Here is a 27428-nt window from a genome sequence, read left to right as displayed (position 1 = left end):
GTAATTTTCCTAAATTAAAAATTTTAAAAACCATGCTCTTCAATAGCTAAGATAATCCAAAAAAGTCTGTCAACAGGGAATTTGCTTCAAACTGGTGGCTTCATTCAGAGGTTCCAAAGTGGAAAAGCAACAAAAAAGCAAAAAAGGAAGAGGTTGAGAGTTGTGAACAGGAGGCTCACATTGGAACTCTCAGGGAATCGCAGCACCCCTCTGTCCTTCAGCGCCCGTGTCCTTCAGCTTGGCCATGTGGAGTCAGGAGACCTTGCTGCGGGCCATGGAACACTGTGCAGACAGTGCTGCTGGGAGCTGCAGGGAGCCCCAGGGCAGCGTTTCTCCGAGATGTCATCCCATGTGCTATGAAAATCTGCTCACGTGCAAAAGGCAGGGCTTTGGGAAAATGCTTATAGAAAGTGACAGTTGTTCTAAAGAAGAAGGTATTAGATGAGAATAAGGAAAGTTTCCAGTGGACCTTTCTTCGAGCTGTGGCTTAGCCTTTTCTAAAATTGCTGGAACCCAAACCTTGTTAACCATATATATATATATTTTTATTTTTTTTGCATGGGCAGGCACTGGAAATCGAACAACCCGGGTCTCTGGCATGGCAGGCGAGACCTCTGCCACTTAGCCACCATGCCCGCTCTAAGTGTATCTTTAATGTTTGCTTCTTAATTGCTTTGTACTCGGGGGCTTTATCCTTAAGGATTGTTTTGGAACCCAGAAGGTCTCTGTATCTTCAGTGAAATATGAAAATAGGTTACAAGTTGTTCTCAGTGCCTTCGACATGACAGCAGTAGGCTACGCATTACTCATGGTGCCAGGGGAAATTTCTCTCTCCTGATAAAGCATGCCTCTTGTTGTCAGGGGAATGAGTAGGAGAGGGTTTTTCCCTTTTTGCCTTGCCTATTGGGAAGCCTGTAGTGAGGTGTTACATTGTGTTGCCGTAGCTCTCATTAGGTTTTCTTGTAAAATGATCTCACCCACTTCTTCACTTGAATTTTGGATTTTCATACAGGTTTTAATGGTTTCATAGTATCTGTATTTCTTGGTTACAGTCATCCCAATAACATATGTATTTTCCAAAATAGCACAGTAAGGGGTTAGCTGAAGAATATCTGCTGATATTCACTGTCACCTGAAGACTACCTCCTGCCCACACCCATGCCACCATGAGGTCTGAGAATTACAGTGGGCCAGTGCTTGAGTGGCAAGTTGAATTAGGAAATCAGGTGTTTCAGTTTGCTAAAGCTGCCAGAATGCAATAAACCAGAAATGGGTGGGTTGGCATTTTCAATGGAAATTTATTAGGTTACAAGTTAACAGTCCTAAGGACATGAAAATGTCCAAATTCAGGCTTCAAGAGGAAGATACCTCCTCTGAGGAAAGACTGCTGGCTTCGGGGGTTCCTCTGTCATGTGGGAAGGCACATGGCAATGTCTTCTGGTTCTTCTCTCCAGAATGTCTCTGGGCATGTCTTTCTCTTAACTTCTCCCAGGGCATTTTCTGTCTAAGCTCTCTGGGCTTTTACAGTCTTTTATCCTCTCACAAAGGACTCCAGTAAAGGATTAAGACCCACCTTGAATTGGGTGAGTCACATCTCCATGGAAAGAACCTTAGCAAAATGTCCCAGCCATAATAGCTCAGCACCCACAGGGATTGATTAAAAGAACACAGGCTTCTCTGGGGGGACAGAACAGCTTCAAACCAGCACATCAGGAAATACCAGAAGAATGACAAGAAGAGAAGAAAAATAAAAGCGTAGGAAGTTTGGGAGAAATGTCCCCAATTAACGATTATTTTCTGAACTCATTGGGGCTTAAAGAACTGGGCCTGAAATTCCTATATAAGTGTTTCTTTGGGTTTCATTTTCATATAAGTATTTTGAAGACCTCCTTGCAGTCAACTTTTTAGAAAGCCATGATGCTAATGATTGCTGCCATTTAAGAAGCCTTTATTATGGGCCAGGCACTGGGCTTTGTGCTTTATAGACTTAATTCTCATTGTATCCATAAGAAGCCTCCCAATACGTGGATAAGGCTATATCCACGTATTGGGAGGATACAAATGATGCCAAAGTATTTGCAGAAATGGCCCATATAGAGTGGTCCCACTGGCACACGGTGCCGAGGTTTGTCGCCACAGTTTACCCAGAGAGAAGCAGTAGAGCTGAGGCCTCTTCCCAGCTCAGTCCTCAGATCTGGAAAAAGGCAGCTACTCAGAGGATAAAATGTGCTAGGGGACTCTAATGCTTAGCACAGTGGGTGGCACATGAGTTCAATAAATATGGTTGTAATGACAGTGAAGAATAAATAGGAATAGAGTTGCCAGATATAGCAAATAAAAATACAGGAAGCACAGTTTAATTTGGAGTTCAGATGAACAACCAATGGTGTTTTAAACTATGTTCCATGCAATATTTGGGATATACTTATAATAAAAATATTATCCCATGCAATATTTAGGACGTATAACATTAAAAAGTTAACATACTATGCAAAATTTGGAACATACACTAAAAATACCATTATTAATTTAAAAAATATCCCATGCAATATTTGGGATGTATAACACTAAAAAAATTAACATAATATGCAAAAATTGGGACATACGCTAAAAAATATCATTATCCCATGCAGTGTTTGAGACATACTTATCCTAACGTAAATATTCCATGCAATACTTGGGACATACTTACACTAACATTATTTCTTGCTTTTCCAAAATTCAAATTCAATGAGGCATTCCCGTTTTATTGGATAATCCTAAATAGTAATAATGTTGAATGGTGGCATTTGATAAATACTGAGATGCTTCCAGGAAACTAGCCTCACCCCTTTGTAAAGAGCCCACTCAGTGTCTCTCTCTTGTGTGGATCCAGAGCAAGCTTGGATGAGTCTTTCTTGATTCGGTGTGGTTTGAATTACTCGTCTCTATGGTCAGATCAATTTCAAGCACTTGCAGCCTCCAGGTGTTTGACATTTGCTAACTCGGGAAGCTGCCAGAGCCCTGGCAAACCTGCTCTGGTGCTTCTCCGTCTTGGCTGCCCATTAGCATCACCTGGGCAGCTTCTTCAAGTGGACCCAGGCCACACCCAAGGACAGTTTCCTCAGAAGCTCTGGTGTGGACCCAGGTGTCAGTATTTTGAAGCTGCCCAGGTGATTCAATGTGCCTCTTGGGATGAGAGCCCACCCCCACCCTGCCTAAGTTTACAGACCCTCTGAAGCCTTGGCTGAAGCACAGTGACATGGGCCCCATCTAGGTGCCACCACCCCAGCCATCAGCATTCACCCTGCCTTCCAGAGTAGCAGAATGTGTGTTGATAAAACTGCGAAGACCAGGCATGGCGGCTTTTCACAGCTGTGTGTGTCTGGGCCAGACCATCACTTTTTGCTCCAGGTTCTGTTACTTGGCCCTGAATTTGGTTAATATGATTCCTAGATGGCTCCTAAGAAGGTGACACGGCCTTTTCCTTTTTTGTCACATGCTGATGGAGCTGGCCTCCGTTTGAACTGGGTTCGAGGGACTTCCTCAGAAGAAGACAGCATTCTGAATCATGGAAAGGCTTGTGTCTGATTAAACGCAGCACCAGTACTGCAGTAGCACAGGGCCCAGCCATTCGCCCGGGACTGAGCCTCAGAAGAGGCAGGGAAGCCCTGGCCCGACCCAGGTCTCACGATTCCAGGATGTAGCAGAGAATTCCTTTAGAACTCTGCAAAAGAGCCCTGTTGCGTGAACTCTTCTTGCTGCTGCATCAGGTAAGTCTACGCTTACAGGACGATTTCATTCTAGTTTGGTCCTCCCCAGGTACAAAATGTAAAGACCTGACATAGCTTAGCCCTGGATTTGCAAAGTCAAATGCATAATCACGATATACATTGCTTGCTGTTGTCCCGAGACAGGCTGACGCGCCCACTGCTGTGTGCTGCTGAATTATTGGAGTTCGAACTGACTGCTCAGTGGAAAGGAAATAATTCATTTGGCAAAGAAAATATTACATTTTACCGGCTTTAACCTGGGTGGTTTAAAATTCACACTCTCATATGACACTTTGTTTCCTTCTTTGCGTTTTAATTATTATGGAGCCTTTAGGAGAATTCGGTCATTAAGTAATAATCAGATGCTGATTGCTTAAACTCTGCCAAGTGTTTGCTTTTTAAAACCTCAGTCCCAGATAATAAATGGTAGGAGTTTATCAAAGCAAGTAGCATATATTTTTCCTCTCTGTTTTGATTCAGATGTGTAACAATTTCTACCTACTGGTTTAAATTGGCCCTGAGAACACCTTTTGTGTTAAGCCCACTCACAGTTAAAAGGAACCAGTATCAAGCTGACAATAGAATAATATCTCCCAACTAAACAAAGCGAATCAGCCACAGGGACAAATCATTCCGTCAGTGACCCAAAGCCTAAACTCCATGGGCTCCTGCTATTTTTAGAATTTGAGGTGTGTGTGTGTGTGTGTATGTGTATGTGTGGGTGTGTGAAGAATCCTTCTTATTGTAAAAACGATCCAATTAAATATGAAGTTGGCCATTGGGAAACTCAGTATTTTCTTTGCGCACCATTTTGGAAACCAGTGTTCCTTTTATGGGGACAGAAAATGAAGCCCACCAAGTGGAACTCAAAGGAGGAAGACAGGGCCATGTGAAGGCTCGGGTACTTGCATGGAACAAGCCAGCTGGCCGCTCCTGCAGCCTACAATTACCAGCTGCATGGAGTTGCAGTTGGACCTCATTCTACTGAGATAACAGAATTGAAAACTTCTGCCCTAATGGACTTAGCTCTCCCTGAATTTCACCTGATGTCGTCTGCAGCACTGGTAGGGGTTGTCCTCGACCGTTCCTATCACTCCATGGACCAGCCAGGTGAATGGGGTCAGTCTGCAAACAGGGTGGTTGGTCTGTAGATGATCGCCCCCTGCCCCCAGCCTTAGGCATAGGGATAATAGATAATCGTTATCACAGATTACCACAAATTTAGTTACTTCAATCAAAACCCAGAAATCTCACGGTTTCTGTAGGTCAGAAGTCCAGCACAGAATAACTGGATTCTCTGCTTAAGGTTTTGCTCGGCTACAATCAAGGTATCAGCCTGGGCTATGGTTCTCAGCTCCTTGAGACAGGGTCCTCTTCCAAGCCCACAAGCTGTAGGTAGAATTTGGTTCCTTGCAGCTGTAGGACTGAGAGGCCCATTTCCTTGACATGTGTGTTCCCTTTTATCTTCAAAGCAAAAGTGGCACATTGAATCTTTCTTGTGCTTCGAATCTCTCTACCTCCCCCTTCAGCTTTTAAGGGCTGGTGTGATTACATTGGGCCCACCCAGATAATCCAAGATAGTCTTGCCTTCTTAAAGTCAGCTTATTGATAACCTTACTTACACTCTGTGAAGTCCCTTTGGCCATGTAACAAAACCACAGGCATGACACCAGAAGGTGAAGGTCATGGGGCCCAAAGTTCTCCCTTCCACAGCTGGCAGTTCTGCCTGGGAGACAGCTGATGCTCTGCAGCTCCTGCTGCTGTGTCAAGAGTCAACCATCCTTGGCTGCTTCTTGGCTTCTCTCTTGAAGGAATTTGGGGAGATTTGGTCAGCCATTTAGAAGCAGAGGGGTATTTCAAATGGATCTCAAATCCATCCTGTGGAATCCTGCATTGTCATTTTCTGGGATGGGGCAGAAGTATTTTGGGGGAAAATGCAGACTGGCCTCCTAGATCCTAAGACAGTGAGATCCATTATTCATTCCCATGTGCCCTGATGCCCAGTATCAAGCACAGCTCAGGGTAGGCATTCCTGAAATGTTTATTTGAATAAATGAATAGATAAATGAATTCAACCAGCCTGAGCATCTTTTGTTGGGAGTTTTTGATCTGTATTTATAGTCACCATTTTCTACCAGCTGTTTCCATGTTCCCCCAAATGCTGGAAGGCATCATCCAATTGTCCAGGCTGTGTACAGACATAATCATAAAAACCTTGCTTCCTTTCTGAGAGAGCTTGGCTGGAACATTTTCTAGAAATGTCCCCAAGCCTGCTTCCAAGTCTTAAGCTAATGGCTTCGAATGCCTGTGCTAGGATTAGAAATTGAATTTGTGTACTTAGGTCTGCGGCGGAGTCTAATCCACTATATCTTATTATCTTGTTGATTTATTAACTATCTGTGAAATCTCTTAACTGTACTTTTTATTTTCATTGATTCCTAGGGTAAGATTTACATAACCCGCTATCTGTTCTCATACCTTCAACACACACGTACGGGCCATTACATACAGGGAGCTTCTTAGTCATGAAGGGAAAAAATTAGCTACAGTTTCAGAGAAGCTCATAGGAGACAATGTTTCCCAGCAATATTAAGCTTGATTTGGCATGAGATTCCTTTTTCTTTTTTTTTAATCAAATTCCCTGCACTTGAAATCCAAGATAATAATGTCGTTCCCTGAATACTTGAATCCAGGAAAAAGGTGGGGAGTTGAATCAAGCTCAGGTGTTAGATGTGAAAATTAGGGCCACTTGAAAGACATTTCTTTTGTCACACATTTTTAATTGAGTAAATTATAATTTCTAAATCATCATTTGGCTTCCATGTCGTTCTCTTGTGAGTGTTATTAGTGCGACTTCCCAGACCGTTGCATGTGCCCTAGGGACTGTGACCAAATAGAGGTGTTTGACATGTAGAGCAAAGTAGCAGTCCTCAGGCCCAAGTGGGGACATTGTACATTTCCCAAAGAAACACATCTGCCCAAGTCTCAAGGGCACTCACTAACCATCTGGGGTCTCTGCCCACCTCAGCCGTCTCACTCCCCAGGACTAAGAGTGTTGGCAAGTTGCCTGCTCCGTTCAAATGCATATTGCCCAAACTAGAGTGTGAGAAAGAAGATTAAGGAAAGGATCTTCCAGGCCATGCCAGATTCTGCCCCAAATATCTAAACACATGAAAAGAGTGCAAAGTGTCTTACAGCACATGTAGATTTAATTCATAAACCATGCTAGAGAGTTGCGCTGATCTTTGGGGGAGGAAACCACTGGGACGGTATTGTCTTTAGAAGTCAATCAGCTGTGAACTGCATAGAAGGGGAAAATGTAACATTAAATGTTGGAGGAGACCTGCTGTTCTAGTTTGCTAGCTGCCTGAATGCAACACACCAGAGACGGATTGGCTTTTGATAAAAGGGGATTTATTTTGTTGGTTCTTCACAGGAAAGGCAGCTAACTTTCCACTGAGGTTCTTTCTTACGTGGAAGGCACAGGATGGTCTCTGCTGGTCTTCATTCCAGGCCCCTGGGTTCCAACAACTTTCCCCAGGGTGATTTCTTTCTCCATCTCCAAGGGCCCGGGCTGAGCTGCAAGTGCTGAGATGAGGAATGCCAAGCTGCTAGGCTGTGCTACGTTGCAATCTCTCATTTAAGCACCAGCCAATTAAGTCAAACGTCACTTATTGCAGCAGACACGCCTCCTAGCCGACTGCAGATGTAATTGACGACAGATGAGGTTCACGTACCGTTGGCTTATGTCCGCAGCAACAAGATTAGGTATGCTCACCTGGCCAAGTTGACAACTGAATCTAACTAACACACCTGCTTTCCCTCATTGCTGGTACCAGGTCATTTTAATCAGATGAGAGGTTGGCAGTGCCCTGGCAGCTGCACATTATTATGTTATATACTTTTTAGAGAGTGGATTTGTATTAAAGTTATGTTTAATTCCATATATCAATGAATTTGAGCTATGGCAGCTGCATTTTCCTGGATCAATTTCTATTAAAGGACCACAGAACAATTACTTCTCTCATAAAGCTGATAGCTATAGTGCATCTGGTGACAATTTTCCCCAATCTTGAAAGTTGCTGATTGAAAGACAAAAAAGAAGCAGGGCAGGACCAGTTCACTCAACATCACGGTCACCGGGAGTGTCCCTGGGTACAGCCAGGAGCTTGTAGGAGGTGCTTCTCTCAACAAGAGACCACACAGCGTTTCAGGCATGTGAGTGTGTGGACAGGATATTGGCATGAAGTCACAATGTTTGCAGAAGCACAGTGGGTACGGGCGGTGGTCCAGGCAGTGAAATGTAAGCTAGCCGTGTAATAAAAGCTGCTGGGGATTGCACAGGATGCCTCTGCATTAGGCATTCTCCTCGTGTTTCACATAAATGCATCCTGTTCTCAGGAGCAGAGGAGCAGTGCGTTTGCACTGGCTCATTCAAATTGAATGGTGGTGAAAGGAGAGTCCTGAGCAAACAGAAGAGCTGGGCAGCTTTGAAGGCAGGAGCAAGGTTAAGCTGTCGGCCGCATTCTCTGCTGTTTACTGGCTGTTTATTTGCTGGCCTTGGTGCACCCCCAAGGTACGCTGCAAAAAAAAAAAAGCACCAACGAGGCGACAGATGCCTGCACACCACAGGCACCCGTGCAGTTGGGCCCGGGCTGTCTGGGGCAATAAAGTTCAAGGCTTCATATGTGGCTTCACCTGTCGTTGCTGAGCCTGTCGTGGATAATGTTTTGCTGGAAGAGAAGGCTCCTGTGGAGAGGCAGTTTGTACTGCATTTTCCTTTTGTTCTTCTTTTTCAGTGCTGAAGCTTTCCCTTTGTCACAGAAAGGGTAAGGAGAGTGAGCCTGTGCAAAGCTTTTCGCAACATGTGCTTTCAATTAGTTTTAACAGGAGCAGAGCGTCACAGGTAGCACTGTTCCCTCGTTGGCTCTCCAGTCATGTGCTGTGAGGAATAAAGACGCTGTAGGGCAGTGAACCTGAACTTGGCCTGTTCATCCATTCTGCATTGAGGGATTGCATGGAGTGGAGTCAGATGCCGTGTGGGGGTGAAGAGCGAGCATCATCTTGCATTCCATTTGGATATATTAGGAGGGACCCTTGACAGAATCCAGTAATTAAAAGGTAAATCATCAAGTGTGTGGTATACATAGGATGTGTAATCTAGGGAATTTGCATGGGGTAAGAGGGAGTTAGTTTTCATTTTATGGGGAGTGATAAAGTCCTTAGATTTTCATGACCCATGGATCAGAAGAAGGGGGCTGGGATTCGGACTTGCTTCTGACTTAGAGGACTGTATGGTCCAGAATGGCCAGTTACTTCTGCACATGGTGATAACAAACTCTTCTTGTCCCCAAGTTCTCCAAACCATACCATACTTCCACCCCTGAGTCAGGAGTGTTCGCACAGGAATCCTGGTGAAAAGTCAAGTTTCGACCCCAGAAGGGAATGCATCCACCGTTTGCTGCCTCTGTTTTCTTTTATGGGAAATCTCATCTTGAGAATTCACTTAGTGTTTTGAAGTGGTGGTTTTGTTTGTTTGTTTTCCCAAAATCTCATCGTGGCTTTCAGCGACCCAAAGACACTGGGAAATCTGCCATTTCCCTGTGAGCCCTTTCTCCAGGCATATGTAGTTAGCATCAGCCCTTGGGGGAGACTATCGACGAGAATGAAGTTCTATATTTAAACGTGTCATGGGCTCAGTGACATTTTGTATCAACTTTTGTAAATCATTGTCATGTGTTCTGGCTTTTAGTTAGGACTTGCTGAAGCAAGCAGCTTCTCTTGGCAGTGTGTGCCTCACGCGAGATATTGATGGACTTTGCGGCTGTAAACTTAACTGGTGCATGATAAATCCCCTGCCCAGTTCTTTGAGCTCTTTTACAAGCTGCATTAAAAGCAAACAGATTTTTAATTAAACCAGGTATTGTAGTTGCCCTCAGGGAGCTCAAATACAGTTCTGCAAGTAAGTGGACCATGTGAGTCCGTTGTTTCTAATAGACTTCATATAAATTGCATTTTGTTAAAAAATCTGTTTTTATATCTTTGGGGTTTCTTCTCTGACTCCGTTTTGTATCTGGTTCAATTTACACCTAAATTGAATAGGCACATCATGATAAAGCACATATATGTGCATCTGCGAAACATATCTGTATATTACATGTATACATATTTCCACTATATAGCAACTCAAATATTTATACCCACAAAATATATATACACATATGCACATATGCATAAATATGTATAGATACATACATATCTTTGTGTGTATGTGCAGATATGAATGTAAGTGTATATGTGTGTGTGTGTAATCTTCTAGAAGGTTTTGTTCAAAAGGTTGGATTGGGAGCAGTGTCATTGGGCAGCGACAGTGTTAACCTGACTTGGAATGGAATGAAGCATTCTAGGCATATAAATATGGGCTCTCAGAGTGAAGGGAGATGCTCAAGTATTGGGCATCCAATGGCATTCCACTTGAGGAAGGTCCTGGTGATTCCCCAGGGATTCATCACAGAACCACAGTGTAGATCACCATCTCCACATCCAGCCTAAGGATGAGAGGATGGGAGCTGGGACAAAAATTTAGGGGAGAGAATGCAAAGTTTTGGTATTGGAAGTGGTAGCTTCAGACGGAGTCCATGCTGAAACCACAGAGCAACTGTAGGGTAGCTTGATTGGAAGCCAAGTTAGGTTTTTCCCAGGAATACTTTTGTAGTGGGTTTTTAAAAGTAGAAGCTTATAGTTTCATAGAATGCTTTATAGTAAGGCATCAAGGTAAAGAGCAAATACATTATAAAATATAAGTTACTATTCAGGAAAAGTTTTGATGAATGAGGACTGAGTTTAGAAAAGAGAAGACTGAAAGGGCATAGCATAATGGGATTCAGATCAGTTTTCCTTTGTTTATTATTGAAATTTGTCTTATTATCTTAATGTCTTTAATTAGAGTATTATAGCTATATAACAGCAGAATATAGGAAAAATAAGCTGGACCCATATTTCAGAATGTTTCAGCTAATTTGAGCAATTTAGTTTTTGTTGCATGAATTATTTTGCTTGAACTAAAGCAAGTGTGTCTCTTCCATCCAAGAAAGGGGTCCAAAGCCCACTGCCACAGAAGGGTGCTGCAATAAGCATTTCTTTGCATTTCCATCCTTACCTTGCTTGTTATAACAGGGGCGTTCTCTGGCCCCTGTTATATGCCTGTCCTTGCTTTAATTCCTTAAGTGATTTATCAAAGCAATTGTGATATCTTGTATTTACAAAGTAGCCTTTTGTTGAAGAGCTCAGAGTGTTTTTGGACATTATCTAATTATCAGAATGCCACAGGGAAATGGAGAGTTCATATCATCTCCACTCCACAGTTGAGATGACAGAGACAGTGAGCAATTCACCTGAGGCTGTTCCAAAAAAATGCGGAAACAAAACAAGGAAATGAGCCGAGGTGAGCTCCATTTCAACCCTAGACCCAGTTGGCCAGTGGGCTCTGGCCAGTTGGCTCACAGTGTGTTCTTAGGTACTCAGCCCAGCAGGAACATGTTCTAATTGAACTTCAACTTCAACAGTTGGAAGTTACAGATTCTTGTGAGCTATCTGACATACGTGATCCCAACTGGAGTGAAAGCTTAGAAGGTCATGCCTGTGAACTGCAAAACCGAGGCTCTGGAATTAGCAAATGTTACTCAAGGTCTTTAAAACTAGGGCAGAAAGCAATGGGACCTATGACCTCTCTGGGTTCAGACTCGGAAAACATTTAATCCCTTTCCAGAAAGCTGTCTCCTGTAGAGGAGAAAGTCAGGATACTTTCTCGCCTTTGACGTAAGAACCATAAAACTGACTGTCAGGAAACACGCTTAGTTCAATGCTTAGTTAAAATTAAGGAATTAGAAAAAAAAAGCAACCCCGTGGGTACTTAATAAATATTAACAAAATTGAAATTATTCCCCAAAATATAACATGTAATTGCCATCCTTAAAATTCTATTGTCAGACTCATTTAGAGCTACTACTATTTAAATCAGTGGTTCTCAAGAGGATGACTTTTGCCTCCCCTCTCTCAGAGGACATCTGGCAATGTTTGGAGACATTTTTGGTTGTCACAACTTGGGGGAGGGGGTGGAAAGGTGTGCTATTGGCATCTATTGGGTGGAGAGCAGAGATGCTGCTATACTTCCTTCTGTGCAGGACAGCCCCCATGGCCAACAATTATCCAACCCCAAACGTCAGTTGTGCCCAAGAAACCCAGATTCAAAAGAAAATCCTTTTCATATTGTTTAAAATGATTTTTATTATCTCTCCTTCCCACTAAACTCTACACTCGTTGGCAGTATTGGGTGTCCAGCTCAGGTTTGTATACCCCGCATTCTGCGCAACACTTGGCAGATATTATGGTTTTAACACATATTTGCTAAATTGCTGAATGAATGAATGTTGATGCCACAAAAAAAGGTGCTCTAATATTCTCGTTGGAATAACGTTATAATTAGAAAATGCATTTCTAATCAAGGCTTTGATGTTAAATAATCAATAGTTTGGTGATCAGTTATAAAAGTAGACACCACAGCCGCACATTTTTGTCTTTCTTTATTTAAGAAGTCTGGCTGGGCCTCATGTCATGGAATGGGCTGAAGCCAACCCAAGAGATCATTCAGTTCAATCCTCTTAAATTACAGGTGAAGCAATCGGAACCCAGGGAGGTTAAATGACTTGTTTAAGGTCTCACAATGAAGTGACAGAACTGGGAGTCAGATTGGTTCTAACTCTTTGTCTTGGTATGTTTTCATAATGCTGAGCCCCTCCATTTTAAAAACTCTACAAAAACTGGCCCTCTAGATTGGTCATGAAGCCCTCCTGATATAGTATTGAATGAAGCATATAAATGTTATATCTTTGCAGTATTATGGAATCTGACCTTAAACTAATAAGCTAGGCATTGCCATCCTTGATATAGAAGTTTAAAATAAATTGTAGTAACCATTTAGCTAAACCCTGTATTCTGGAAGGGAGGGGAGTGAGGGAGACAGAGGTCAGGAGCTTTATCCAGAGCCATAGAAAGGGGATGCTATAATTCTCTACTTGGTGCTTTTTTGCACTCTAGGAGTGTTTCCCAAAATAGAATACTGGTTCTGAAGGATAATATAGGGAAAGAGGGTGATACCCACAGATAAATTTGGAAAATGCAAGGGTAGACAAAAACAAGCAGGTATGTTTGCTGAAGGACATCTCAGAGAGTTTTTCACACATTGTGTAACTCTCCAAAAGGGAGATACAATAAACGGCTCCTCTAAAACTTTTATTAAGAGAGCAGTGCTCTTCAACACCAGTGTTCTTCAGAACACACTTTGCAAAATGCTCTACCACCTTTTCCAGCCTGGTTAGTTACTGGAAAAGTGGCAGCCTGGTTAGGCTTCTGAGGGCCTTTCAGGTAAACTTTGGGATGGCCCATGTCCTTCTGAAAAAGCTGTGCAAAGGCGGCTGAATTGGTACCTTCTGTTTCTCACAAGAAGTTTCCCAATCATGATTGGAGGCTTCAGAGTGGTTCCTTTGATGAGTTTTGCAGAAATAGGTATTGAAGAATCATCAAGTAGAATGGCACTGGGCTCAAAGTAAGGGGATGTTGCCTTGGTAATCAGCTGACATCTGTTGGTTGTCAGTGAAATGGACATGACCTAACAGTCTTAAGTTTAGAACTTCAGTGTGATCAGATGAGACAGTCGGGCTGGTTTGGCTAATGAACTTGCTCCGGGAGTCTTTGTTTCCCACCATCTATGCAATGAAACCTTGGAGTAGCTGAGGGTAGCAAGGCCAAGTCACTTTCTGACCTACTATCTGACCATTCCATGATGCTCAGAATATACACCTTACTCTACAATACCTACAACCAGGACCACAGTCCTTAATTACTTTGCATAATTATCACAAGGTCGGTATTTAAATTGACTTGAATTTCCAATTAAAGTATTTCCTAGTTGGAAAGCATACCAACAAAATAGCGTCCTTTACCATCGGGTCCTGGAGAAGGAATTGGACTTTACCAAAAAGTTCATAGCCATATCCAAGGTGCATTTACAGCAAGAGTCTTTGGTGAATTTTAAGGAAAATATATTGGTATGTAATTAAACAACGGCATAAAGAAGGAGAGAGTCAGAGAGGCTCTAAGCATAATCCAGATTTGCATTAAGCCAATGATAGATCAAAATCTGCACCTTGGCCTAAAAGAAAGGCAGTCCATAGAGAAAGAGGAGGTGGTGTTAAAAATGCTGCCCAAACATGACTAAAATGGTGCCTTCTTTTTCCTGCAATAAGTTTCCCCCTAATTGCCACACAAGGCCTCCAAAATCATTCCTTTGACAGTCCTTTCAGAAATGTGGGAAGTACAAAGATAAATGCAAAAATAATAATAAGGCTCTTTGCTCTCAGGGGAGCTTTGAGGTGCCCCATCTCTTGCTTCCCTTCATTGACCTTGGTGAGTTCCCAGCTGACCCAGGTATCTGTCTCGTGATTAGAAACAAATCCCAGCACTTCAGAGTGCAACCGGGTGTCCAGGGTTAAGTCTTCTAACATTTGGAAGGAGCTCCATGGAGCTAAAATTGCCACCAAATGAACTAACCCTCTGAATAATGAGGTACAAAGCAACGACCCATATCCATGGGAAGTTATATGAGGGAGCAAAGCCAGGGAGGGTTGGCACCCAAATAGAGACTAAACGGTTTATGCAGCAAATGAATGGAGGGAAATTGATGGGCAGCCAAGGATGAAAGTGTGTGGATGAATTGATTGGTAGGTACTTTTAGTTCCCATTCTTTTGGTTCAGCCTTGAGTTTGATAGATGGGCTCCTCAAAGCCTTCTGAGGTCTCACCTAGCCCTCTCAGAGTTTGTGTGCCATGGCTGGCTGCTTGTTCAGTCGGTGCACCCTTTGCTTCATTTAGTTTGTTTTAAGGAAACAAAAAGAACCAGGGTGCTTCTCTGCTGGTTTAACTGTAGCCAACTCATCATCATCTTCACATGAAGATTCCTCAGCAATCCTCACGTGTTTACTGAATAGGTCACAGGGTACAAAGAGAACAGCAAAAATGAAAGTGATGTTAAAAAAAAATTAAAAAGTGGAGAGTTGACAAAAGAAACACAGCTAAAGACGAAGGCTTTTTGTCAACAGTAGTAGATGGAGATGGTGCTAAATGAAAGGGCAAAGGAGTTTTCATAAAAAAAAAATATGTTGGGCGGGCCATGGTGGCTCAGCAGGTAGGAATGCTTGCCTGCGATGCCAGAGGACCCAGGTTCGATTCCCGGTGCCTGCCCATGTAAAAAAATAAAAAATAAAAAAAAATATGTTGTAATAAATAAATATGGCTATTCTTATGGGAACAGGGAAACCTTAAAGAATCATTCAGGACAATTTGGTTTTTGTTTTAATTATCTGTATCAGGAGAATAACATTTGGCTAACACGTAGCAGTTATAGAATTAAAATGTCAGTTTTTGGCAAACAAGACATAGCGGAAAGCTTTGAAAATTTTATTGACAGGCATTTTTCTGTACTGTATTTAGTATAAAATATGTGTTCATGGGGCTACCTCTTATTTTAATTACCATGTTAAGAACATCATAAAGCAATAGGGAAGCCATCCTTTTCTTCTGTCTGTATGACAAGAATGTCGAATGACATCAGCAAGCCTGTTAGTAACAAAATTTGCAAACGAAAGCTTGATAAACATTTTTCACTGCTTCAAATCCCATAAACATCCCCAGGGGGTGAGGGTACATTAAAACGTGGGTTAGCACATTCCGAGCCGACCTCGTGATTAAAGTCTGTTCATTTCTATTCTCTGGCATTAAGGCAAAGCCTGTAGGAAATTCTGAGACAGATTAAGTAACGGGAAAGCAACCGCCTGAAAGATGCGCCAAGGAGCATGAGGTGTATTGATTATGAAGTGGAATGAATCTCAGAGGCAGGAAAAATACAGAAGGAAAGTTATGACTGTGAAGCACAGCTTTTTAATAAGGTGCCGTGATTGAAGAGAGAAGTTTAAATCAAATAGATAAGAAAAACATAATTAAAACAAATTAATCACGGATCAACATCTTGCTGGAGATCCCTCTTGTTTATGAGATTTAATAAAAATTATATTAACAACGCTGCTGTTCCTAATTTGATGTACTTGCATCATTTCAGGAACTTCTATCTGTTTTTTTTTTTCTTATAATTCAAATCTCTGAGGCCTCGATGAGCAGTACAGCATGACAGAAAACAGATCTAAGATCATAAAGTATTTTCCGCCTCTTCTCTCCCCTTTTCTTTTTCCTCATGGGCATGATAGAGTGGCCTGTGTTTAGGTCTTAGTGTGTTTGATGGCCAATAACCCTGTCTGTCATCCGTGTAACCTCCCATTGACCACCTCAAGTGTCCATTGGAATAACTCTCCCTTTGCTAGCTTTATATCACATCTGGGCTATAAGAATCTTAAAAAAAGACGAAAAAGCAGTATGGTCTTCTGATGGAATACTATAGTGTGATAGAAACAATGAACTGGCATTGTACAGACATAATGTTTGAGTGAAAGACGCTAGATAAAAGAGCGTGTACTGCAGGAGTCCACTTGTCTGAATGTTAAGAACAGGCAGTATTTATCTGTGGTGCTAGAAGTCAAAATGATAGTTGCTTCTGGAGGACCAGTTGGGTATTGACTAGGAAGGCACATGAGAGAAACTTCTGGGTGCTAGATATGTTTTATATCTTGATTTGAGTGTTGGTTACATATGTGTGTATACTTATAAAAAAAACCCGAATTATACACTTAAGATTTATGTACTTTGTCATATACGTTGTACTTCAGTTGAAAAGTGAAAAATAAAACAACCCATTCACATATTTAGAAACAAGAGACATTCTAGTGAGTGTATAGGGGAGTTAACTGTTTAGCACAAAAAGCATCTGTGCATGGTGAAAATACTATTATTTTGTATAATTAATAACACTAGAGAGGCCCTTACTTAACTCCTAATATGTTCTGGGCACTGCCCCATAAGTTTCCTCATTTGTTTCTCATGAAACCCTTTAGGTTAAACAATCTCATTCCCATGTTTAAGATTGCCACCAAGAACAGGTCATCGTTCACTGCCCTATAGCAATAAATAATTTGTTAATAATTTAGTAAATAATTTGTTAATATTCAAGAGAAGAATTTTTTCTATTTACTTGGTCATGACCCCTTTTTTACCTTTGTCGAGTTTCCGTAGAAGCTCCAGTTTCCTTTACAGCTTTGTGAGGTGATCCCTTTTACTGGAAATGATTTGCCCTTTCATAAAAATGTAGCTTTGTTGCCTGGTGTTTACTCTGCATTGTCTGTGTTCTGGAGTGCTCAGTTTATTCAGATAACACGATGAACTATGTCAGATCCACTTTGAGTCGTTTGGCCTGTCTCCCCTAGAGTGGTGAAAGATTGCAATGTGGCTGGGTCCTTTGCAGTCACATTTGGGACCTCATTTCCTAGAGGAGGCTCCCTACATAGCAAAATTCTTTGTGCACAGCTAGATTGCTGAGGAATTTAGTACAGCTGAGTCTGGTTTTACCATGTGATGTTCATCACCTTTTCCTGGATCTGTGCCGAGTCCCTCCACCTGAGTGCTGGACTTTTGAAGGGCCCAATAACTAAGTCTTAGATCTCTTTCACAACCTCTCCCGTTTGCATTTTCCTTCCACATGTCTGATTTTATCGTAGTTGGTTGTTCAAGAGGTTGTTTAAAATGTAACCAGGAAAGTGTTGATGGAAATCATCTAGGAACATCATTTCCCCTTATGTTTCAAATATTTTATCGTGGTTTAGTAACCGCTAAGATTTCTAAATCAACATGGAAAGGATCGATACCTCGGGGAGTCAAGTCCATTGGAACTGACAGCCTTCAAGAGATACTCAGTCCCAAGTACTCTTCTTAGAGTTAAGACCCTTGTAAACTTTGAATCTCAAGCCCATCACAGACCACTTCCTAAGAGAAAGGTTTCTGATTGCTTCAATAAGGAAGCCACCGAGAGAATGCTGTCCTCCCCCTGCCACCCCCACCTCCTTAGTCACTTCATGACAATGAGGAAGGAGAGGGGAGAGCAGCCATATCAGACTCCTGACATTGAAGGTTCCTTTCTTGTCAACAAAGAGAGAAAGCGTTTCTCCAGGGGCAGTGTTCCAGCCCCAAGACACGGCTCCCCCCGCGGGCTGGGAGGCCGGGGCTGGCCGGTGTGGTGTCGTGGCTTGGGGCCCCTCCCCACCAGGATCTGGGGTGTTCGCAGGCGGCCCGTCCAGTGTCCGGCCCTCCTTGTAGAAATGAGGAACCTGCAGTGCCAAGAGGTGAAGGCCCTGGCTGGCTGGTGGCAGAGCTCCCCGGGAACCCAGGCTCCCTGACTTCCATGCCCGGGTGCTGGCCTCTCTGATGCCACCCTGCCACTTAGGGCAGCGCGTGGGGGCTGAGGGGCCACAGCCCCCCCCACCCCCCCCGGGAACGGCCGAACCGAGAATTCTGGAGAAGAAGGGCATTAGCTTGAGGCTCAGCAAGTCCCCAGCTCTGTCTCTGTCTCTTACACCGTGTGTACAAGTCTGTCCCCGGTAGGCTCTTAGGAGACTCTCCATCAGGCTTTCGGTGGGTGATAAAAATGTCCCAGAGCTGTGCTGTTTAATAGTTATATGTGGCTGCTGAGCACTTGAAGTGTAGCTTGTGTGACTGAGGAAGATAATCTTTTGTTTTATTTGACTTTAATTTTCATTCATTTAAATTCAAATTTAATTAGCCACATGTAGATGGCGCCCATCTCAGAGCTTCTTTCTTCATTCCTATGCTTATGGATTTTCCACGCAGGTCTAGATGCTGCATTATTTTCTTTCTGTTTCCCCTATCTTGTAGGAAAGACCATCCCATTTACTCAAAACCAAACCCTACATACACCTTAAGACTTTAATTATTTTTGGATCTACCTTAGTGTAGAGGTACTTCGTTTTTTGTTTTGTGTGTGTTTTTTTTTAAAGAAATTAACTTAAAAGTTCAGGTAGGAGATGTGAGTGGGCGGCATCAATGATCGGGAGGGCAGGGACTGCAAATCCTATTGGAAAGTTCTGGAAGTATCTTCTCTGCCTACTTTTGGGCCATTTTTCTGTGCCTCAATTTCTCCAGTTCTTAGGGAGAAGCAAAGAATCATTAATGGAGTTGTCAGCTGTAGCAAATAAAAAGCAGGCCATCCAGTTAAATTTGAATTTCAGGTAAACAATGACATGTGTATGCATCTTGTATTTTATCTGGCAACCCTTTTAACTTTGTTCTTAACACATCCATTTTACCCTTTTTTTTACCTCTTTCTGTTGCTTTAAGGCAAAAGAAAACAAAAACTGGAAAAAATTCTTAGAACTATGTTCATTCATATTCCCCTAATAGGATTTTCTTGACCATAGAAGTAATTTTTTAAAAGAAGACAAATGATTAATCTAAATTAAGATAGGCTTAGCCTATTTTGCCCTCTGGACTGGAAAACAATTAAGTTGGTATTGAACTGAAGTGTGAAGAACTGTGAATTTCTAACGGGTCGTTATATTTCATTAATATCTATTCCAAATTGGCTCTGTGTACAGAGGCCCTTTTTTAAATAACCAAACCATTGGGCTGTCTTTCTTTTTAAAGCAACAGCAGTTTTGTTGTTGCTGCTGTTTTTCGACTACATATACATAGGTTTTCAGGAAAATTACAGAAGACATTGCTTTTTGACTAATGCCTTCTCTAAGAAGATAGAAAAATTTGCACATACTTTTTTTTCCTCAAGTAACCCATTTGTCAAGATAACATTTTCACCCCTGAGGGAGTACAAGGTGATAAAATACTTCTTTACAGATTGACCAGATGCATTTTTAAAAACCAGAGCTTTTAAAGAAAATCTTTGACATTTGAGTAAGTAGGGAAGATGGGAACCTGGAGCCATTCTATAAAGCTTTAAGTGAAACTACCACATGTATGTGTGATAATTAAAATAAGCAGTAATGTTGACATCAATATGGAACGTCATGACTTATTTTGCCATCATTGAGTGATGGCTGACAAAAGTATGGATCTCAATAATCTTTTTAAAAGAACAGAGTCCCAGTGGAATCCTAGAGTTTCAGCATTAGAAGGAACCATATGTCTCCATCCTGAAGCTGAGATATGGTGAAAGGAGGGGATTTAAAAGAAGTATTCAAGTTGATGAACCTTGAACGGCAGTCCTCTTCAAGGCCAAACAACAAATGGAATTTCTTTAAGCCTTCACCCACTAACCTTTCTCCCTCTCTTATGTGCTTTCCCTTCTCATTTAGGTATTCTCTTAATTGCATTCAGAAAAAAACACAACTATGGCTCCTAATAAATCTTTTTAAAAGATGTGAATTGCCGTCCCCTGACCTTTTTTATGGAATGAATTAGCTTTCTTGTTGGCCTAAGGACAACTGAAGAATGAGACCATGGACAATGCCTGGTGATGTTGCTAATATATTCTCTCTCTCTCTCTCTCTTTCTCTTCCATCCCTCCAATCCTCACTTTGTTCCTTCCTTCCTTCTTCCTCTGTCATAGCAGCTAAGAAGTCATTTGTTATCTATTCACTGATATAACATGGAACCATCTAGAAGAGTCGCAGGGCATTTACTGTTTCCATCTCCACGTTTGGATTCAGTTTGAGTTCTGAGTCAACATGCTGGCCAATGGCAGATGTATAGCACAGAATTCCCTTTTAGAACGATTCTGGGGGCAGTGATGCTGCAAACAGGAGTCACATGTTTCACCAAGTGTGAGGTAACGATGACTGAGGTTTTCAGGCAGGCTGGGTGTTTCCAGTATTTTATGGCTTGCCACTTCCAGGGCTCAGAGAACCCTGAATCCAGTTTGCCATGTGTGAAGCATGAAATTTCCTACTTATCTGGCTGTGTTGACAAATTTATCCAACAGACATCTGTCGGTGTAGGTGTTGGGCACTGACCAATAACAATTATAGCCTCCAACTGCTAGTGTGAGACGTAATGTGGAATTAGTTAAGCTCCATTGACAAGCATACAGGCAGATTAATTTGTCCCAAGAGGTTTTGCGGGGGAACTGGGGGACTGTGGACGGTAAGGCAGGTAGACCTCTAGCAGGCCTGGCTGGCCATGGAGAGTGAATGGAAGCTTGTATGAAGACATAAAAGCAATTAAACTGGCTGTTATATGTTTTTATTTTACTGCAAAGATGTTATATACTATATTTTAATTATACAGCTTGTACAGTTTTTGCAACATTAAATGGGCAAATATGTTTTCAGTTACTTATCCAATAGAAGAAGAATCTAATGATTTTTGCAGTGCTTATATGGATGTCATTAATAAGAGTTGCATTCACGGCTACCAGGAAGATATCAAATCTTCATCTATCCCCTCTTCTTTGATATAAATTTCCTGGCAAGTTTATTGGAAGCTCTAGAACCCTTTCTGAGCCTCGGTTGTTTTTGTGGCTGCCTATTTTACTGAATTTCTATGCACAACTTAATATCTGTTTAAATCTGGAGCAGTGATGACAGTGCATTTGTAAGAATGCAGAACTTGAGAGATTAGACCAAGGTGGAGAATTTGAGAGCCACCTAAAGTTAAGCGATGTTTTCAAATTTTGTCTATTTCACTTATGTTGGGATGTTCATATATTAGAATAATATTCAATTCCATATTCATAGTATAACATCCTACTATGTAAGCAGTAGAATTGAATGATAACTTTCTGTTTGGATTAGTGCTGTCTTATTCTAGGTAATACCAGCTGCTGTTACAAATGCTCCGTAATCCCAGTGGCTTAACACATTAGAAGTTTGTGTCTCACAGGCATAGAGTTCCATCCTCGGCACAGGTTGGGAGGGCGAGTCTTTGCTCCACGCAGTCATCTAAGCGCCAAAGCGGAGGGAGCTCAGCCAGCTTCCAACATGTGCTTTCTAAGCTTGCCCTGGGCACTGGTTGCCTCAGCTCTCAAATGGGAAAACTGAAAGCCCAGAGAATGGCATGAGTGGCATGAGCGGTTTTTGTGGGCCAGGCCTGGAGGCAGCACACATGACTTTTACCTCCATTCCATTGGCTAGAATTCTGTCACACACCATCCCTGCATGCCAGGGAGCCTGAGAGATGGTGTCCCTGGCTGGACAGCTGTGACTCAACGACAGCTCTACACTACAGAACGGAGGGGGAAGGGGGCATGAATGTTTGGAAGCCAAGGGACTGTCTTTGTCACAAATGGCTCACAAAAATCTGTTTATGCTCATGAAGGCACCTATAGGGTTGTTTTTACCTTTTCTTGTTCAGTAGCATGGTCTGTGCTATAGACACATCCTCTCCGGGGGCTGCTCTGAGGTTGCTGTTGACAGCGCACATACCTGGCTGACGGGCTGAAACACTTTAAAAGATATAAAGGTTAATTTGTAATCATGAAAGGATATATTTTCTGCCTTTCTCTTTCTACATAGGTTTGGAGATTTTTTTAAATTTTTTTTTATTTACTCACCCTCGATCCCTAAGTACAATTTTGTGTTCTGCTTTTTTAAAAGTTAGTGTTTGATTATGGGGGTTTTCATGGCACTATATTCTTTTCAAAAGCACATTTTATGATTTTTTCCCCTAGTATATTTATGAATGAGCTACATTTTGTTTAATCATCAACCTATAATCCGATATTTAGATTGTTTCCAAATTTTTGCTATTATATAAAATATTTCAATGAGCTATATTTGTGTGTATAATGAAATGTTTTAGAGGATGAGAGAAATTCCTCAAAATGGCACTAGATCAAAGGCTATAAGCATACATACACACACACACACAGACATATTTATGTCTGTGTGTGTGTGTGTCTTCAAGTTACTTTGTAAAGGGTTTACATACTTTCACTCCTAAAATTGATTTTTAAGAACATTTTTTTACTGCTTTCTTGCTTACATTGAGTTTTTTCTATGTTTTCCAATTTAAAAAGGAAATTACCTCATTGTAATCCATATTTCTTTCATTGCTAATAGAAGCATAAGCATTATTTTGGGTGTTTTATTTTCTTTCCCCTTGAATCGGCCTCAGTGGGACTTCCAGTGCTGTTCATAAACTGAACAAGCTGTTTCCCCTACGGATGGAAGAGGCTGTCTCTTGTAGCTCATTGGTACATATATATATATATAAAATATATTTATATAATTTATGTTTATATGTTTTATATATGTAAAACCTCGAGTCCCAGTGATTGTCTCTGGACCTTTCCCCCTGACACCGCCAAACTCATCCTCCGAAAGACAAGGCAGGATCTGGGCGAAGGTTCCAAGATGCCCAGACTTGCTCAACACCTTTCCAAACCTGTAACAACAAGAGTGAAGGATGAGCATTGTTTTTCAGAAATGTATTTATGAAAAGGACAGATTTATACCAACAGCTGTACAGCCCTGAGAACGCGCATTCTGCGGCACACATTTCGGTTAAATGCGCTCTGCAGTCCAACAACCGACTGAAGTGTCGAAGCGGTGTGAATGCAGGAAGAGTATAAAGTGCAGATGGCAAGTGATAGGGCTGCTCGGTCAACTTCCAGTTTCAGCACAAGGGGAGATTTCAATTGTTTAAGTTCTACAGTTTTGGAAAATGGATACAGAGATCATAATTTTATTGTAGTGGGATATTTACAGAAACAAAAAAACTTGTGTCAGAATAATGGATGATTATATTGGTTTCTTTGAATGTCTTTAACACCAAAGGGTTCTGGTCACCTCTGATCAGTCTGTGACATAGGCGACCAGCCTTAGGGGAATAGGAGGGATGGTGCAGACCTTGGCTCCTTCTCCACCCCTTGACACGGTCATTCTGCAGTGTCGCTCCTTAGTGAGACCTGTAGTAATGTGAACATATTTGAGCAAGCGCCATGCCCTATATAATTGGCTGAAAGCACAGTAGCTCTTCACAATAATAAGATAACATCATAAGATATAAGCCCCATGAAGGCAAGGGAGCTTTGTCTGTTTTGTTCTCTGCTGTTTCCCCAGCAATGTGAGCAACCGCAAGCTGAGTACGCATTTGGTGAGTAATGGGTACGTGTGCATGCATGAGTCCAGCAAAGTCTCTGCCTCTTCCAAGAGGATGACAGCGGGGCATCTTTGGTTGATAGGTCTCCAGTCCGGCAGAATCATCCTTTCTCCCTGTGAGTTAAATGATCATAGGCATTATGTTCTTGATTGGACCACTATTGAAAGCTAATCTATTTTTAAATTAAAATACCAAGTGATATCAATTTTCTAATTGAACTTTTTCATAATTAAAACCTGAGGAATGTTGCATAGAGTGTTTATCTCTGTCATGGTTTAGTAACCAAGATGACGGAGTGAATGTGGGATCTCTTTTTTTTTAAATTACTTTCTGTGCTAACCTTAATTTAGAGCATAGTCTCCAAGCACTGGCAATTCCTCCCAAGGAACTTAGACGTGTCCAATGTTGCACAACAGGCAACCCTACAAGAGTTCCAGAAAGTCATTGCTTTGCTCCCTACCCTTTCAGTTCAAATGTAGGAGCTCCCTCAAACTTGTATCAGTGGGCACGCCCTGCCTCCTGTTGCCTGCGCAGAGCGCTAAACTAAGCGCCAACCCAGCAGCCCTGCCGCGAGCAAGGCCCCGCCTCTCAGCCCAGCCCATTTCCTCTAGCTGCCTTCACCTGGCTCACCGCTGTTCAGCCTCCACATCCCAGTACAGACCGCATCCCTGCCTCAGCTGCGTCTTTCCTTAATTCCTAAGCTGGTTTGGCCGCTCTTCTTATGTGATTTTCCAGTGTCCTGGTCACACCTTCATCTTAGTGTGCCCTTTGTGCTTGCTGTATCGCCCTCTAGGCAGTGAACTCCTGGAAGAAAAAAAGGTCCCTGTTTGCCTTGTTCACTGGGGCTTATTAAGTACCCAGGACAGTTCCTGGCACATGGCAGGGTCCACAGAAATATAGATGGGGATATGAGTGTGGCTATAGTACAGATAGGTATAGAGATGTAGGCATAGATATAATTGTATTATGTCAATATAGAAATTTTTCTCTTAGCTTGAAAGCATCTCCAGAGTTCCTCAAAACCACAGAGTGGTAGGGACATAATCAGATCAACACTGAAGCTTTACCCCCGAGTTATGCTACGGCATTCCACTTTGACAGTAGTTGTCAGGTCAGAGGGTACTTGCTTTTCGTTTGTGCTTGACCACATGCTCTCCTTGGCATTCCTTAGGTAGAATAATGTTGTCCCACATCAGTCTCCCAAATCCCCGCCTGAAAGGTATTCTTTAACAAAATTGCCTTAGAATAAACTCACTGCAAATATTTGCACTTGTTTCTGATTCCTCAGGCTGGTATTCTCCCTGTAACCTGTCCTAATAAAACTATTTTCTTGAGAGGGCTCCATAGCAGTCCCCTGCCCCATATAGGGTTGAAAGGAAGTCCATGTAAAATAATTGTTAACGTTGGCCTTCAGTGAGATTTTTAGAAGTCACTTGAACCATCTGCTTCTTCATATTTGTCATGTTTAATTTACCAGGCTGTTTTTCTGATTAGAAAATGGGCAACCGCTGTATCCTTTTGGGAAATCTGCCCAAGGCAGAGAGCAAACGCCAACTTGGCAGAGTGCAAAGCCTAAAATTACTGGAGGAGTAGAAATTCTAATGGCTCAGCCCCTCTTGGATGTCACTACATGTTTGAATGTAGCAACCCTGGCAACAAATGTGAATCAATTTCACTGGGTTTTAAGGAAAGTGACATTAACAACTATCATTCCACGTCTTAAAATCAAGTGTGTGAGTTTGAAAGTATTACTTTCTTCTTGCATTTTTTACTCATACCCTTGAGCTTTTTTAGTGCCCTTTTCAACCTTAGGTGGATGCCAGGCTGCCACTTTGATTTACATGACTGTTAGGCCCATTCCATTTCATTTCTAGTTTGGCTTTCAAACAAGTTCAGGTCAAATATCAAGATCACAGAAGTGTTCCATTTTGTTTAATTAGAGGGTTTTTTTTCAAGTGTTTTCCTTTTGATAGTTTGAAAGAGTTTGTGATGGCAGTGATCAGAAGAGAACACTTAGAACTGATGTTATGACTGACATTTAAAAACAAACAAGCAAACCAAGAACAGAATCCTGAAACTAAATATCTCATGACTCCATTTTTATCAAGATTCATAGTAAGGGTCAATTTGCATGTTCTGTTAAAGGAATGGAATGAGAAGAATATAAGAACTAAACTGTCCCTTCTTTTAAGCCATATCTTTGCTAAAGAGAATCTTGTCATTAGAAGCTAGTGTAATGTTCAAGTCACATGTTGGTTTAATTTTTTTTCCCTAGGTAAAATAGGCAACTTAAATATAGTTGAAATTGATTCATCAGTTGATGTATCTTTCAATCTTGATGAGACTTGAGAAGCAAGTTAAATCCCCTCTCTCTTTAAACACACACACACGCACACAGACCCTTTAATTCTTGAGTTATGTGAATAAAAATATTCCTGCCAATCCTGGCTTCTTTCAGGCAGCTCATGGCAGGTTGAGTGAGGACAGTTTGAGGACAATTGCCTCTAAAAATTTTTGGCTTATGTTGCTCCTCTTTTCTGGTCTTCCTCATGTTCCAGATTTTCCTTGTTATTCTTACCTCCCAAACACTCTCCCTGCCTTTGAGAGGACCAAATGTGCCAGAGATAAATGTGGAAACAAGAAAAGAGGAGTAAATATCTAACTGAAGTTGGATATGCCAGTTAAATTGGGACAGTTGATGATTAGAGAATAGTGGTTTTACAAAGAATGTCGGCCTTTAGATGTATCATATAGATATTGATTGGACAGGATAATGATTCATGAGATACTGCAATAAATCTGAGGGCAGAGGGCTCCAATATTTATAGGTCACCCATTCCACAAATATTCCATTTGCAAAATAGTGCCAAGTCATGTTTGTTTATGTACAGAGTAGTGTACTAGGTACTGTGGGGGGGCTAGAAGTAGAGCTGTTGTCCCCATGTTGCTTATGAGCAAATATGGAAGTGACACCCTGGATGCTCAGGATATACCAGAAGGTCAAGTCATGCTGCAGGCAGGCAGACCCCTGAAAGATGAATGTTCCCTGGACTAATGTGAAGTGGGGGCCCTGACCACTGTGGAAGTAGCCAGCTGCATACTTAGCGGTAAAGACCCTAGTTCCCTGGCCCAGGCTGGGAAAGTGAGAGGTCACATTCCAAAGATGGCCAAGCAGAAGTAGGAGAAGAAGAAGAGGAAGATGAGAAGAAAACAATGATGATGACTGGCTGGGCAAAGTACAACTGGAGCCTCACTGTTGCTGTGCCCACTTTTGGTGCCCAGTGCCACCTCTTAAGTCCCTTGTAGCCCTGGCTTTCTCTGTCAAAGCCAGTTATAGGCTTCACATATCCCCCTCAAAAAGTAGAACAAGTCAGGACAGAACTCTCTGAAAGTGGCATTTCAGATGAGACCTGACTATGAGATCTAAGAGAAGAAACATCTAGAAAGAGGGAACAGAAGAAGTTAAAGACTTGGGCGGGAGTAAGCTCCTTGTGTTCCAGAAATAAAATACTCTGCTTGTAAAACCAAGAGGACTTCCCCTTCTCAATAAATTGCACCACCCTAGACACTCAGGCCAAACCCCAAGAAGTCATCCCTGCTGCCTTTCTCC

The sequence above is a fragment of the Tamandua tetradactyla genome, chromosome X, assembly GCF_023851605.1.
Source record: "Tamandua tetradactyla isolate mTamTet1 chromosome X, mTamTet1.pri, whole genome shotgun sequence".
NCBI classification, from domain to species: Eukaryota; Metazoa; Chordata; class Mammalia; order Pilosa; family Myrmecophagidae; genus Tamandua; species Tamandua tetradactyla.
Note: the sequence above shows the minus strand (reverse complement) of the source record.